The following is a 13,905-nucleotide window of genomic DNA, read 5'->3' on the forward strand; positions in this document are numbered from 1 at the left end:
CTCAAATAAAATGTCAGTATTGCTTCCTGCCTCTGTCCTTAAAATTTACTTAATTTCTAAACCCAAGGTTTTTATTTTTACTTGGTTGAAAAATGGATATAATCTGTGAAAATCACCTAACTATAACATATTTTGAAGATAAAATGTGCCACATAAATAAGAAACATTCACTACTTCAACACACTGCTCATTCTTAGTTTTGAGCTTATTGCTCATAGACTCCAACTGCTACTCCCATTATCATTAGCTCTTCTCATTGCAGGTTATACCTTTCAAGCCCTAATTTAAATCCCCATTTAGAATTTTTGGTTCTTCTTAGGCTCAACTCTAATAGAAACTATGGCAATTTAGGTTTTTTTTCTATTTAGTTCAGTGTCATTAAGCTTTAATAAAACTTCAAATTTTTCTTTTTCAAAAAAATCAACTTGAGGGCTTCCCTGGTGGGTCAGTGGTTGAGAGTCCGCCTGCTGATGCAGGGGACACGGGTTCATGCCCTGGTCCAGGAAGATCCCACATGCCACGGAGCGGCTGGGCCCGTGAGCCATGGCCACTGAGCCTGCACGTCCGGAGCCTGTGCTCCGCAACGGGAGAGGCCACAACAGTGAGAGGCCCACGTACCGCAAAAAAAAAACAAAAACAATAAAACATATTTTGTAATCAAATTGCTGCTTTTTAAACTTCTGGTATTTCTGTTGCTTTCGAGGCAGTCACCATAGTAACAGAGAAACAAGAACCGGAAGCCAGCAGTTGAAATGGACTCCTGCTGATGACAGGGGTTCCACTTCCATGGAAACAACAAGGAAGTGATGGAAATACTGGAAGGTTTTTTAAATGTAACCTTAAATATACATACTATGTCTCCTTCCTTATCAGCCCCTTAAAAGTAGGTCACAAGCACTGCTGATCAATAGCAGCAGCCAAGGATGAAAACCACCTCTTGCAGATTTCTGCTGCAGGATACTTACTGAGGTTTTTGAGTACCAGAAAGAAAAGATTCATCTATCGATTTCCAGAATAATTCCAAGTAGTCAACTTATTCATAAATATGACTTTAAACAGATTTTACTTGATCAAAATTTTTGACTCTAACCTTCTTAATTTCTTAATCTTCATTTTAAGACACACACGCAGCATATAATGATTATTTTTCAAGGAAACTAGGTTACCTGGAATTCAACTTTTAATCCCATATTAGGTCATGTGGCTATTATTTCTTCAGTAATATATCTAGGGAGACACTTAATAAATGCTTTTAAAAATGGATACGTATTTAACATTCTACCTAGGGGCTTCCCTGGCGGTCCAGTGGTTAAGACTTTGCCTTCCAATGCAGGGGGTGTAGACTCAATCCCTGGTCGGGAAGCTAAGATCCCACATGCCTCGGGGCCAAAAGCCAAAACATAAAACAGAGGCAATATCGTAACAAACTCAATAAAGACTTTAAAAATGGTCCACATCAAAAAATCTTTTAAAAAAATAAAAATTCTACCTGAAGATAAACCAATACCTTCAATAAGTTCTCTACATTTCTGTTAATCATTCAGACAGATCAAGAATTTCCACTGTGCTTTGGCATTCAAAAGAGAAAAACTGCTTCCATTATTTATTTACTAACTTTTATGTCAAAAAGTTGTGGTGTACCATAAAAGATGTCTTATCTTTATATAGCGTGTCAACCCATATTTCTTTACCTCAGATCAAGAGAAAGAATAGAATTAGGGTGATTATAAAGTGTGATTCATGAAAGAAGAGAGTGTAGCTGAATAGAAATGAGCAATTTCAAAGTTGTCATTGAAAATTTTTGAAAACTGCTATCCAGCAGTCCAGAGCACCAACCCTGACTCAATTTACTAAGAGAAGTTATTATAGAAGGCACAATCTACAGATAATAGAATTGTGAAATTCTAATTTACCCAAGAGACCATCACCATTTGGTACTCCTTCACTATATCTAATTCATTTAATATATTACCTTCCTTTTATAACTAAGGAAATTGAGGCTCAGGGATGTGAAATGCCTTTCTCAGTCACAAAGTTAAATAAGAGCCTAAACCTAAACCAGATCTTATGCTACCACACTTCAGGTAACTGAATTTGAATTAGATTATTCTACTGTTACTGAGTAGAGCAAGAAAAACTACAGAGCACAGGACAAGTACAAGCAAGTATGGGAACAAAGATGAAGAGAAAATAAAGGTAAGGAGTTGAGGCAGGAGCCTATCAGACAAGATAAAGTAGAATCAGAGAGAAGGAAAGACTGAAGAAGATAGACAGGCACACGAGAAAATCAGAGCTATGAAGAGGTACAAATTTCACACTATGTAAAAGAGAATGGGCCTCTCTGAGAAAAAGTGGGCTCTCAAACATCCTTGTAACCCAAGGATTTCCTTGGAAAACAAAGGTCCTTATTCATTTACCAATTTAAAAAAAAAAAAAAAAAAAAGGCATTTTTACTCACAGAAATAATGAAAATCAGTTTCACGAACTAGAATAAAAAGTTAATTCTTCCAATTCTGTTATTCTATCCTTAGTCACTAAAAAGAATATAGCTACTGCCTCATCATTGATTCAACAAAAGAAAAGCAATGTTAAAGGAAGAACTGCGTACGTCAGACTTCTTGAAAGCCAGTATTTCTACATTTGTACTTTATGGGAAATTTTAAGGGATTTTCAAGAGTATTTTGACCATACTTGATTGTCTCCACATGCACAGAATTTAATCCCCATATAAGACTCTACTTAGTCACATCTTATATTCCTATCTCTACCCCCACATTCTCCAGTAGGCCCTACTGGAGGCTCTATCACTTTACTCTTGGTCAAGCATGCTTGGTTTTCATTCAGATTTATCACATTAGGAAGAACATCCAAATCAACCTGGGTTTGCTGGGATAAGTTTTTGTTTGTTGGTGCTTCCTTTTTTTTTTTTTAAACAACTTCAGTCACATAAAAGAATATATGCCTGTTTGAGATGGCCTTGGTGGTTAGAGTTTTTTTTTAAGTGCTGATTTATTATATTCAATGGGTTTTTTGTTCTTTTCAGGTAAAGCCTACCATTTCTGACTTATGCTAAGTGTTCTGACAACAAAAGGCAACCTTGAGAAAAACTGTAATTTACGGTTCTACACATCACCCACAAATCTAGAGCCATCAGCCTTTCCGTGAATAACAAACCTGGTCAGGCAGGGAATCTGCTTCCTATTTGCATTTAACCAACCCCCTATTAATGTTTTAAGTGTTATGTGAAATCAGAAGTTCAAAGAGGCACCAGAGAATAGTAAAAGCAATAGTCACGATAACAGTTGTGCCCAGGCACTGCCTCAACTATAATTGCTTTCAATGTTGTTTACGCAGTTTTTCTGCCATTAAAAAAAGAAACAGGGCTTCCCTGGTGGCGCAGTGGTTGAGAGTCCACCTGCCGATGCAGGGGACACGGGTTCGTGCCCCGGTCCGGCAAGATCCCACATACCGCAGAGCAGCTGGGCCCATGAGCCATGGCCGCTGAGCCTGCGCGTCCGGAGCCTGTGCTCCGCAACGGGAGAGGCCACAACAGTGAAAGGCCCACGTACCGCAAAAAAAAAAGGAAAAAACAGCCCAAAATGGAGCCACTAAGCCCATGTCACCAAACTTTAGAATACCTAACTTAATCGCAGTTTCAACCTTCCCCAGGACTGGAATCTTAACTAGTCAGTTTGGAACTTCCTAGTCAGCACCAGGGAGGTAACCAGCCATTTAACGTTTTTGTCTCCCAAAGGAAGGTGTATTGCTCAAAATAATCTTTTTTTGTTTATGACTTTCTTGTCCCATCCCCTCTTTGGCTTTAAAGACCTTTCCTCTTCTGGAGCTCCGTGGAGCTCCTTTCTACTTGCTAGATGGGATGCTGCCCGGTTCAGGAATCAATAAAGTCAATTAGATCTTCAAATTTACTCAGCTGGATTTTGTCTTTTAACAGATATGGTGTCAGTGTCAGGGTCCAAAGTGAACAAACTTCTGATGGCATTCGAGGACAAGAAAGACAGGTGTGGTATCTGTGAACCCCTTTTTGCATTCACTGTCTTTCTTTCAGCGGTAAGTTTCTCTCAATTCTGAGCTCCTTTCTCTTTGCATCAAGCTTCAGATATAACTGGCTTTCCTTTACAGAGCAAGACAGCTTGAGCTGGTGGACAGTTCTGCCCGGAACCCAGGTCCCTAGCTTTATCATGGACTGCAATTCCCAGGTTTTTGAGTGGAATCCCCAGCCCTTAATTCTGTTCCAGGATCCACTTAGGTACTGTTAGTGGCAATATGCAGTTTCCTATTTATGTGGGGCCCCCAGTCCACAGCCCACATTTGTTGAGATCTGTTGGTTCAATGCTTTCCCCAGTCCAAGGTCCCACATCCCACATTGGGGAACTGGTATGGTACACACAGGGCCTCTTCTTGGTTAGGACTCAGTATATACTAAGGTACACATTTTTTTGCCTTACTTTATGTAGATAAAGGCTAAATGCCAATAGGAATCTCAGAAGTCAAAACAGCCTCAAAATTGATGCATAAGGGTTGAGCATTTAAGATCTGTTAGAATACCCACCACCTAACTCAAAGACTCCCAAGTTAGGATAAGTTGGTCACAGAATGGGTTACTGACACTCAGTCACTTGCCAACCTTAAGAAAATTTCCACGCATAGAGGTACACTGTAAAACACCACATAATCCCCAACCCTATGACACGCTCCTCTTAGGTATTAGTTTGGCTCCAAGAGACCCAAAGGCCTAGCTAAAAAAATAAAAACAATAATGGGATTCTTAAAATCCAAAGAGTTAAGCACACCCTTCTGGCATACCTGCTTATTTTATGTCTAACAACTACAATCCTGGAAACTGTAGATGTCTACAAAAATGGCAAAATATTACTAAAAACAACCCAGAATTACAGTGGCCATTATGGGGAACATTCCAATTAGACAAGATCATTCACTTAAGAAGTGCACTTAAAAGTAAGAGTTCCCCAATTAAACAAACAGAATAGGATACATATTTTAACTGGTATGCAGTAGCTTCCAAAGGCTTCAAAATGCCAAAAGAACTTTATTGAAAGTTTCATTACAAAAAGGTAACAAAAAATTAAAGACACAAGAGGTACCTAAAACAAAGGAGTATAAGACAGACACAGAACTTCCCTGGTGGTGCAGTGATTAAGAATCTGCCTGCCAATGCAGGGGACAAGGATTCGAGCCCTGGTCCGGGAAGATCCCACATGCCACGGAGCAACTAAACCAGTGTGCCGCAACTACTGAGCCTGCACTCTAAAGCCTGCGAGCCACAACTACTGAGCCTGCGTACCACAACTACTGAAGCTCACGCGCCTAGAGCCCCTGCTCCGCAACAAGAGAAGCCACCACAATGAGAAGCCCGCGCGCCACAATGAAGAGTAGCCCCCGCTCACTGCAACTAGAGAAAGCCCGTGTGCAGCAACGAAGACCCAACACGGCCAAAAATAAATAAATAATAAATAAATAAATGTATTAAAAAAAAAAAAAGACAGACACAACTCCTACTGCCCCCTCTGTCTTCCTTTATTAAGTACTCATTCTAGTAATCTTCTGTTTGAATTGTCTTTCCACTCTGAAGAGACTACAAGGCCATAAACAAAAGTCCGTCAAGTTAATGGCCATACAGGAACCCCTATGCCTTTGAAAGAAAGACCCTGTAAGGATCTCTCTCAGAGGTAATGAGACTGAGGATTTTCTGGTAAATTGCTACATCATTCCCTTAAACAACTAAGGGGAAACGGAAATTAAAAATTAATTTAAAACCTTGCCAAATTCTGGTAAATATCAGAGATACATTCTCCACTTAAACCCCACTCAGACCTTGCAGGTGGGATCCTGGAAAAACTGGCAGAAGCCAGTTGAGGGTGAGAATTATCACCAGAGTCAATTCTGGATCTCTGTCTGTAGTACCCAATAAAGAGAAAAATAAAGTACCTTTTGCACCCAATTAGGGGATACCTCTTAAGTCCAAGGGGTTCGTCAATACTGCCAGAAATATTTACTGTTTATCTAAGCTAAAAATTGACAAGATTTTTTTTTTAATTTTAAGTAGCTCTGTGGTCAAAAGTTGGCCAAACTGGAAGCTAATATACGGAGTCTGCTAATAACTGTTTTTTAAGGCCTTCTCCCCTAAACTAAAATAATGTTCCCAGCAGGAAAGAAAAAACTTCTAAAGCCCTTATAAAAGGACTTACGGGTGGATCAACCTATGATGTCATTTAAATAACAACCCAATTCCTTGTGTAACTGAGAGCAACTGTCCTTATCTTACAAATCTTTGCAAAACTAGAAATGCAGCTCTAGAGGCAGTCCAAAATTCACCTATTCCTTTTTCCAATCCCCAAACCTCCTCTATTTATCTTAAAAGACTTGTAACTTGCATTCTTTTCTTGTGCCTTTGAGATGTAAATATTAAAGTACAAATTTCAGAGAGGTAGTTCTTATCAGTTAAAAAAAAAAAAAGAGGGGGAAGGGGGACAGAGGGTAGGTCACTTGGAACTTGAGCAATTGAGAAATCCCAAGTGTACAGAAGCTATGAGGTCCCTGTTCGCATCTGTCTACACGTTCACATGTGCCTATATACATGTGTTACAGATATATTTTCTTCCTCTGGATAGTATTGCCAATATTAACTTATAGAAGAGCTCTGGGGCTTCCCTGGTGGCGCAGTGGTTGAGAGTCCACCTGCCGATGCAGGAGACACGGGTTCGTGCCCCGGTCTGGGAAGATCCCACATGCTGCGGAGCAGCTGGGCCCGTGAGCCATGGCCGCTGAGCCTGCGCGTCCGGAGCCTGTGCTCCACAACGGGAGAGGCCACAACAGTGAGAGGCCCGCGTACCGTTAAAAAAAAAAAAAAAAAAAAAAAAAGAAGAGCTCTATTTAACTGGCTTACAAAAAAAATTAAGTGCTTATATAAATCATGTATTCATAAAATTCTTAAAAATATAAGAAAAATTAACCCAATGGTTTTGAGGTTCACTCGATCTGAGATAATCTTTAGTAAGTAAAAGCTCATTTTAAGTTTGTTGATTTAATTAAAACAGACACATCTTTAAAGTTATCATACTAAAAATAATGTTGATATACACCTTTTATTCAGCCTAGGCTAACTAAAGATCAAATAAGTTCATGTTATCTCTTATAAAATTTGTCAGCAAGAAAAATGGCTTGGGATGAAGACTGACATTGTCTAATGTCTCATGAAGTTTTTGTGGGCAGTCTAAACATAATTGTTAAAAACAAGTAAACGAAATAGATGTCAGTAGGATAAAAAGTTTTTAGGTGAACTTTCCAATAGTTTCTCCAAATCTTTTTGGTAACCTGAAATTTTGTTAACTTAAATTAAAGGACAGTCATTAAGTATCTAGATCACTTCCAAACAAGGTAAAGTACTGAAAGATTAATTACTGAACATAGGTTTATCTAATTTTTGCTTCTTTTTACAGAGAAATTCAAGGCATTTTGGGTCTATTAATAAGCATGTTTTATGCCACACTGAGAAACTGTCTATGAGAAAACACATTTCTAGAAATTATAAGAAGTATTTATGAATCTGCCAATCCACAGACTGTTAATGTAAAAGATAGTTCATAATTGCTTACTTCCCAGTTTTCACTAGAAATTAAAGGTTTCTAAGGGTTAAAAATTCTCATGTAGGTAATTAAAACTACTAGAAATAATAAGGAAAAGGAATTTTATGTGTGATCAGGACTGGCTAAGATTAGAATGAATTTGATTAAGTTTCAATACCAAAAGTAAGCTGGTGTAAAATTAGAATTTGAGTTTCTCCCTATTAAAAGGGACAAAGTGTTCTTGGACTACTGGTCTGCTTTTAATAGTAAGAGATTATAAAAGGTTTTCCTTTACCTTTTGAACAATCTGCCAGGGCCAGGGAGGAGGTGGGGGACACAAAGATCTTGTGTCCTGTCAAAATCATCACCTATGTTCCCTGTTGTCTTTATCGGGTCTTTGATTTCTTAAACCTAGTCCTCTGGATATTAAAAAAAGTAAGTTTTGCTCAGAACTATGTAACCTATATTTGCCTGTAAAGTCTTTGTCACTTTGGTTCAATACATAAGCGTTGTTTCGTAGTGTCCTATGACCCTATTTGACCAAGTGTTTTTAAACCGCTTGATATTTTTTACAAAATTCCCAAAAATCAAATTCTGAAAGAAGTCTTTCTGACCTCTAACGTTGGGATTTTTCCAGAGGGCCCCTGGCATATCTCAAAAGATTTGCTCTCTCTTCTCATAAAAAGATAGATGTTAAACTAATTAGACTTATTTGATATGTTAAATTACATGTGAAGCATTGAGAAATAAAAATACTAGGCCTTCTTTATGTTCTATTTATATAGGTATATAAGTATTCTAAAAATTATATGAAGTTCCTAGAAATCTGATATATGTTAATATCTGACAGTTAAAATAAAACATTATAATACATATAATGACATTATAATAACACAATAATAAATCTGATAATGTTATCAGTCATAATTCTAGTTATTGTCTTGGAGTGTCGCGTGTCACAGAAATAACCAAATTCCCTTGTCAACTGCGCTGTAATGAACTCTAGTCAGATCTTTAACCACGGGCATTTTAAGTCTTTTGACATTTACAGACAGTTATTGTTTTACTCTGATGCTTTTGCTAAAGCGTTCCTACAAAAGTGTTTCTTTTTTCAGAGAAATTTCTAGAAAGGATTCTGACAAGTACTCTAGGATACTAGTTTCTGGTAACTTTCAGATAATAACACCAACTGGTTAAGAATTTATAGAACTCTAAGGAAAAACTGGATTCATAAAACTGCTAACAAAAGATGAAGATCAAGAACTAATTACAGTGTAAAGCAACTATACTCCAATAAAAATTAATTTAAAAAAAGAAATAATTACATAGAACTGAATGAACTGATGAAGATGATTATAATTTTTTATGACTTTTTGTTTAAAACATTGCTTGTTCTTTTGTTTTTCCAGGTTTAAGGAAATCCTTTTATCTCTCCTTTTAACGCTATCAGCAATTTGGTAACATACATTTATTTGTGAACTAAAGTGGAACATTTACTTTTTCTCTCTACTTGATCCCACCAAAATTCAGAAACTCCTGAGTATTCTCTTCATGGCAATAAAGTTCATTATTTGCATAAGTTCAATAAGAATCTGTTCTCACTGTAACAGAACACAATTGGAAACACTGGCTATATTACCAAGACTTTAACTAGAATGTCATATTTGACAGAAATGTGTATACACTCAGATATGACCAGACAGCTTTAAGGAACTGCTTGGAAAAATTGGCCTGGTGCCTTACTTACAGGGTTACTGTCAGCCTTACCAGTTGAGTATGGAAGGTTATACTTGCTGACAGGCCCAGGAACCTTGAAAAGAGAGGACTTCACTCAAACTGTAGGTATTGCAGGTAAAATCTAGTGATGATGCTTGGATTGGCTTCCTAGCCTCAAAGGCTTTTAAGAGTTCAATCTGAGATCCCTCATGAAAAGTTCCACCAAAGCAGTCTTAAAAAGAACTTATACAATCAATCACTATTCTTGCTGCACTTATGAAAATAATCAGGCCAAGTCTAATGCAAACTGATTAGTTTTACTGTAATTATCCTTTAAAAAAAGAAGTGGGGATAACTGCAGGGAGAAAAATTATGTTTGCACCTTTGTCTATTTTAGAGTAACCCTGTTAACTGGCTTTGAGGTTTCGTTATACACCTATAAACTGAACTAGATCCTAAATTCTTCTAGTTTCCTCAAATATCTGGCTACAACTCTCCAAACTAACATTTCTAATTTTCTCCCACCCTTCTAATTTAAAGTCACTAAAGCCTTTGTTTTAAAGGCTGCCATTGAATCTCCTATAAGAGACTACCAGGGACTATAACCAGGTCCTCTTCCCTGCCCAGATGGCAGGGAAGTCAAACTTCAGAGACTTGAGCCTTGGATATATGTCTCACAGCTGAAGAAGGCTCCACCTGACCTCTGGTCCTGTACAGACAGTAAGGACCTCTGAACCAAATTGTCAAGGAAGAGAAGTAGCTGACATCAAGGTAGATTGCTTCTGCCCATGATGCTGGATCAAGACTTCATACTTTAACAAACATGAAACCCTTTATTCTTGTCTTTCTTTCATTTACTCTGGAATTAGCCTGGAAAAACATTTCCATATCTCCCAGTCCAATGCTAAGCAGAGTAACATCTCAGACTGCTGGATTTGTCACAAAAGATTCCGACCTATCCATGATACTAGAGATCTTCTGGTCCTCTCTGTGACCAATTTTTCTTCTATTCCCAATGTCACTGGAAACTATGATCAACACCCCACTCACCCCCTCTTAGTAAGAAGTGTCTTACCAAGTTCAACTCTTGTGGCCAGAACATGAAATACCATTTTTTACCTTTCTCCAATTATAACTGTACTTCCCCAATGAGACATAATTACCTACATAACTTAGGTCATTTGCCCCCCCACATTCCCATGATTATCTAGATCAGATCTGTCCCCACTCACTAAGAGATCTCACCAGCAGCACCCATCTTTGCAAGGTGGGTGACTCTTTATTTCAGGCTAAAAGATTTTCCTTCCGTATGCACTGAAATCCTAACTGACCTCTGGCTTGAACGGTAAACACAGCAATCCCTGTGAATGGTCCATTATCAGCATCTCTTTAACGGGAATGGTTTGTGCCCCAATAGGCTTTGTCTTTGTTTGTGGTGGTTATCATTCTCCTCGGACATATGCGTGCCTAGATGGCTAGCGTACAACTGTGCAATGCCTCTTAGATTACCCAACTGTACCCCTAACTTTCCACAAATGAACTAGTCACCTCATTGGTCAACTCCCATGGATTTACATCAGAAAGTTAGAAAAGACCTACCAGGAGATGTTCATGACTCAGAATTCACTTCCTTTGGCAAGGCCATGCTTCCCTAGTCAAAAGTAAATGTAATTGAGAATGTGATTTAAAAATTTTCCTTAATTCTTGAAGATATTGTTATCTGCTACTGAAACAACAGCTGCCCCCCAAAAATCCTTAGACTCTCTGGCCAAAATTTTTCCTCATAATAGTATAGCCCTTAATTATCTTTTAGCTGAGCAGGGAGGTGTCTGTGCTGTGGTCAACACCACTTGCTATGCCTGGATCAACACTTCTGGGGAAGCTGAAACTCAATTCCATAAAATCACTGAGCAGGCCACTTGGTTAAAAAGTTGACTCCTTCAGCAGGGTTGTTCTTTGACTTATTTGATTTTGATTGGTTTGGATCTTGGGGACCATGGCTCCAAAATGCACCCCAAACATTGAGAATTATCCTGCTTTTTTATAATCATAATAATCTTTAAACTTTGATCACATTTCTCAGTTAAGCTAAGAGTTTGATCAAAAGGGGAGAATTAAAAAAAAAGAAAAAGAAACAACAGGTCCAAAATGGAGTCACTTGTGCTAAGCCCATGTCACCAAACCAAGACTTAATACCTAGTCTAACTGTAATTTCAACCATTCCCAGGATTGGAATCTTAACCAATCAATATGGAATTTCTCAGTCAGGATCAGTGAGATAATATGCATGATAAACCCTTTTGACCCCAAAGGAAGGTGACCTTGCTCAAAATAATCCTTATTTTTATTTATGACTTCCTTTTCCCACCCGCTTTCTGCCTTTAAAAACGTCTCCTTTTCTGGAGCTCCTTAGAGCTCCCTGCTACTTGCTAGATAGGATGCTGCCCAATTCATGAATCCATTAATAATGCCAATTAGATCTTCAAATTTACTCACTTGAATTTTGTTTTTTAACACTGCTATCAGTAATACTGTGTGAAAACTAACACATCGTTAGACCATAGGGTGTTAAATGCCTACAGAGATAGCCTTCTCTTAGATTCAACAATTTGTTTCTGCTCCCTAACCTATTTTTGTTTTGCATTTTTAAAGGGGAGAACCCAAAAGACCAATCATTCAATTCCTTCAAAACAACACTGCTTGCACAGTCTCTTTCTGACAATAAACTCTTCTAAGTAAGGAAGTAAATAAATAAACAATCCCTTAAATGTTCCTTATGATGATGATGATAATAATCCCCTAAGTGTCCCTTATGTTCTAATCAAATGGCTTCTAAAAGATTAAGATAAAAAGATTAAAAGGAGCTAGAGACATATTGAAGGAAAAAGGAATAAAGAATTAAAACCAAAAAGCTAAATTTTGTCTTATAAGATGGAATAAAAATAAGATAGGGGAAAATCTGGAAAGGAAACTCCACATAAGCTTAAAGTTTTTTATCTGCCACACAGGTAAATATGGAAAGTCCCCCAAACCATACAAAAGCTTTTGCTCATTTTTCACTAGCTATAAGAGACATCTTAAGAGAAGCAGCAAATCTATGGAAGACTCAGTTCAACAATTGTTTTCTTGATGTCATGATATGGAATCACATTTCCTTTGAGAGGATGTAGAAATGATCAACAGAAATACTGATTATAAGCAGTTAATTCTTCTCAATTCTGTAAGTTTCATAGACTCCATTAATGCGTCCCCACCTTAAAAACTAAATTGCCTTAGTGTATACTAGAATTAGAAAAGACTCCATCCCATCTTTCTTCAGACTGATTTAAGGTGAAAATTACATATCACCACATTTAAACAATTCAAAGTATGTGTCAAGCACTACCCCCAGAGTATATCACATGTGAAGCCCATTTCAAGATAACAAAAATCCTCCCAGCAACTGGCTTTCTTTAAGTAAGGCACAAGAGTGAAAAAGTTCTCCATACCACTTACTCCTGCCTCTCCTACCCCTTTCAGAAGGAAGGAAAGATGTCTAACAGTTACTGAACATCTATTATGTTCCAGACACATAGTCATCTCAATGTTTATGGTCATTTCAATGTTGTCATAGGACATTACATATAGAAGACTATCAATAAAATTTTGTTAAACAAATGAATGAAAAAGTAAATGAATGATCTTGCACCAATATTACACAGTCTGATTACAATACCTTCACACCTAGAGATGATTCAATTATCTCCTTCTATAACTTAGTGCCTTTCATAATAGTCACATAAAATACATGTCAGAAAATGTGTATAATTATTGTCTATCATCTGTGCAGGTGAAATGCATAAAAAAGGAATATAGCATAGAAGTGGCATGGCTGGACTAAAAAGAGAATCTATATTTGGTTTAATTTTATGAAAAATTATCATTACAGTATCCGTGAGGAAAATACAACACAGATATTCTAAGTAATTATAAATCATTGTGTAAAATAAAATGAAGCCTATGAGCTCTATCGTTTGACAATTACAATTTTGGAAAATGTGTGTCTTAACAGTTTGTAAAAGTATGACACAATGATCTGGTTATTTTTCAAATGAAACACACTTTGAGACCACTAAGAGAAATACAGTATAATCGTCTGAGAAAAAGCAGATTTACATTTTTAATACTTCCTAAAAGAGAATAAATAAGCTGAACTTCCATGCAATTTATAACTAGCTCAATGTTTAATTAAGATATAGCTTAAGGTGTAAATTATGTAAAAGTATGTAACTCAAGTAAAAACAAAATAATGATTAAATCCTTGCCCAAGTGCCTAATGACCTACCAGCACTGAAATAGCAGTCGTTTTTCACTTAGGGTATTTTAGTTTTGTTTGGATTATTTTAAAATACTCGTAGATATCTACATTTCTTCTGATCAGAATCAAGGTTTTTTTCAGTAATCACAGGGATTAAACCAACCCTCTCATTTTATGTTTTTAAACTGTGCTGCTAAAGATATTAAAATGTGGTGATACTGATGACAGAGACCATCTAATAAAAAACAAAAAAAAAACCTCGAGAATCCTCATCTCTGCTTTTGCTAT

At 37.2% G+C, this 13,905-nt stretch overlaps 1 protein-coding gene across 3 annotated transcripts in view; it reads right to left on the reverse strand.

Annotated features, from left to right (window-relative positions):
* RPS6KC1 (ribosomal protein S6 kinase C1) overlaps positions 1–13,905 on the reverse strand; it is a 232,740-nt gene that overhangs the window by 100,762 nt on the left and 118,073 nt on the right. The gene's annotated exons all lie outside the window — the stretch shown is intronic.

Source organism: Phocoena sinus, chromosome 1, assembly GCF_008692025.1.
Source record: "Phocoena sinus isolate mPhoSin1 chromosome 1, mPhoSin1.pri, whole genome shotgun sequence".
Classification (NCBI taxonomy): Eukaryota; Metazoa; Chordata; class Mammalia; order Artiodactyla; family Phocoenidae; genus Phocoena; species Phocoena sinus.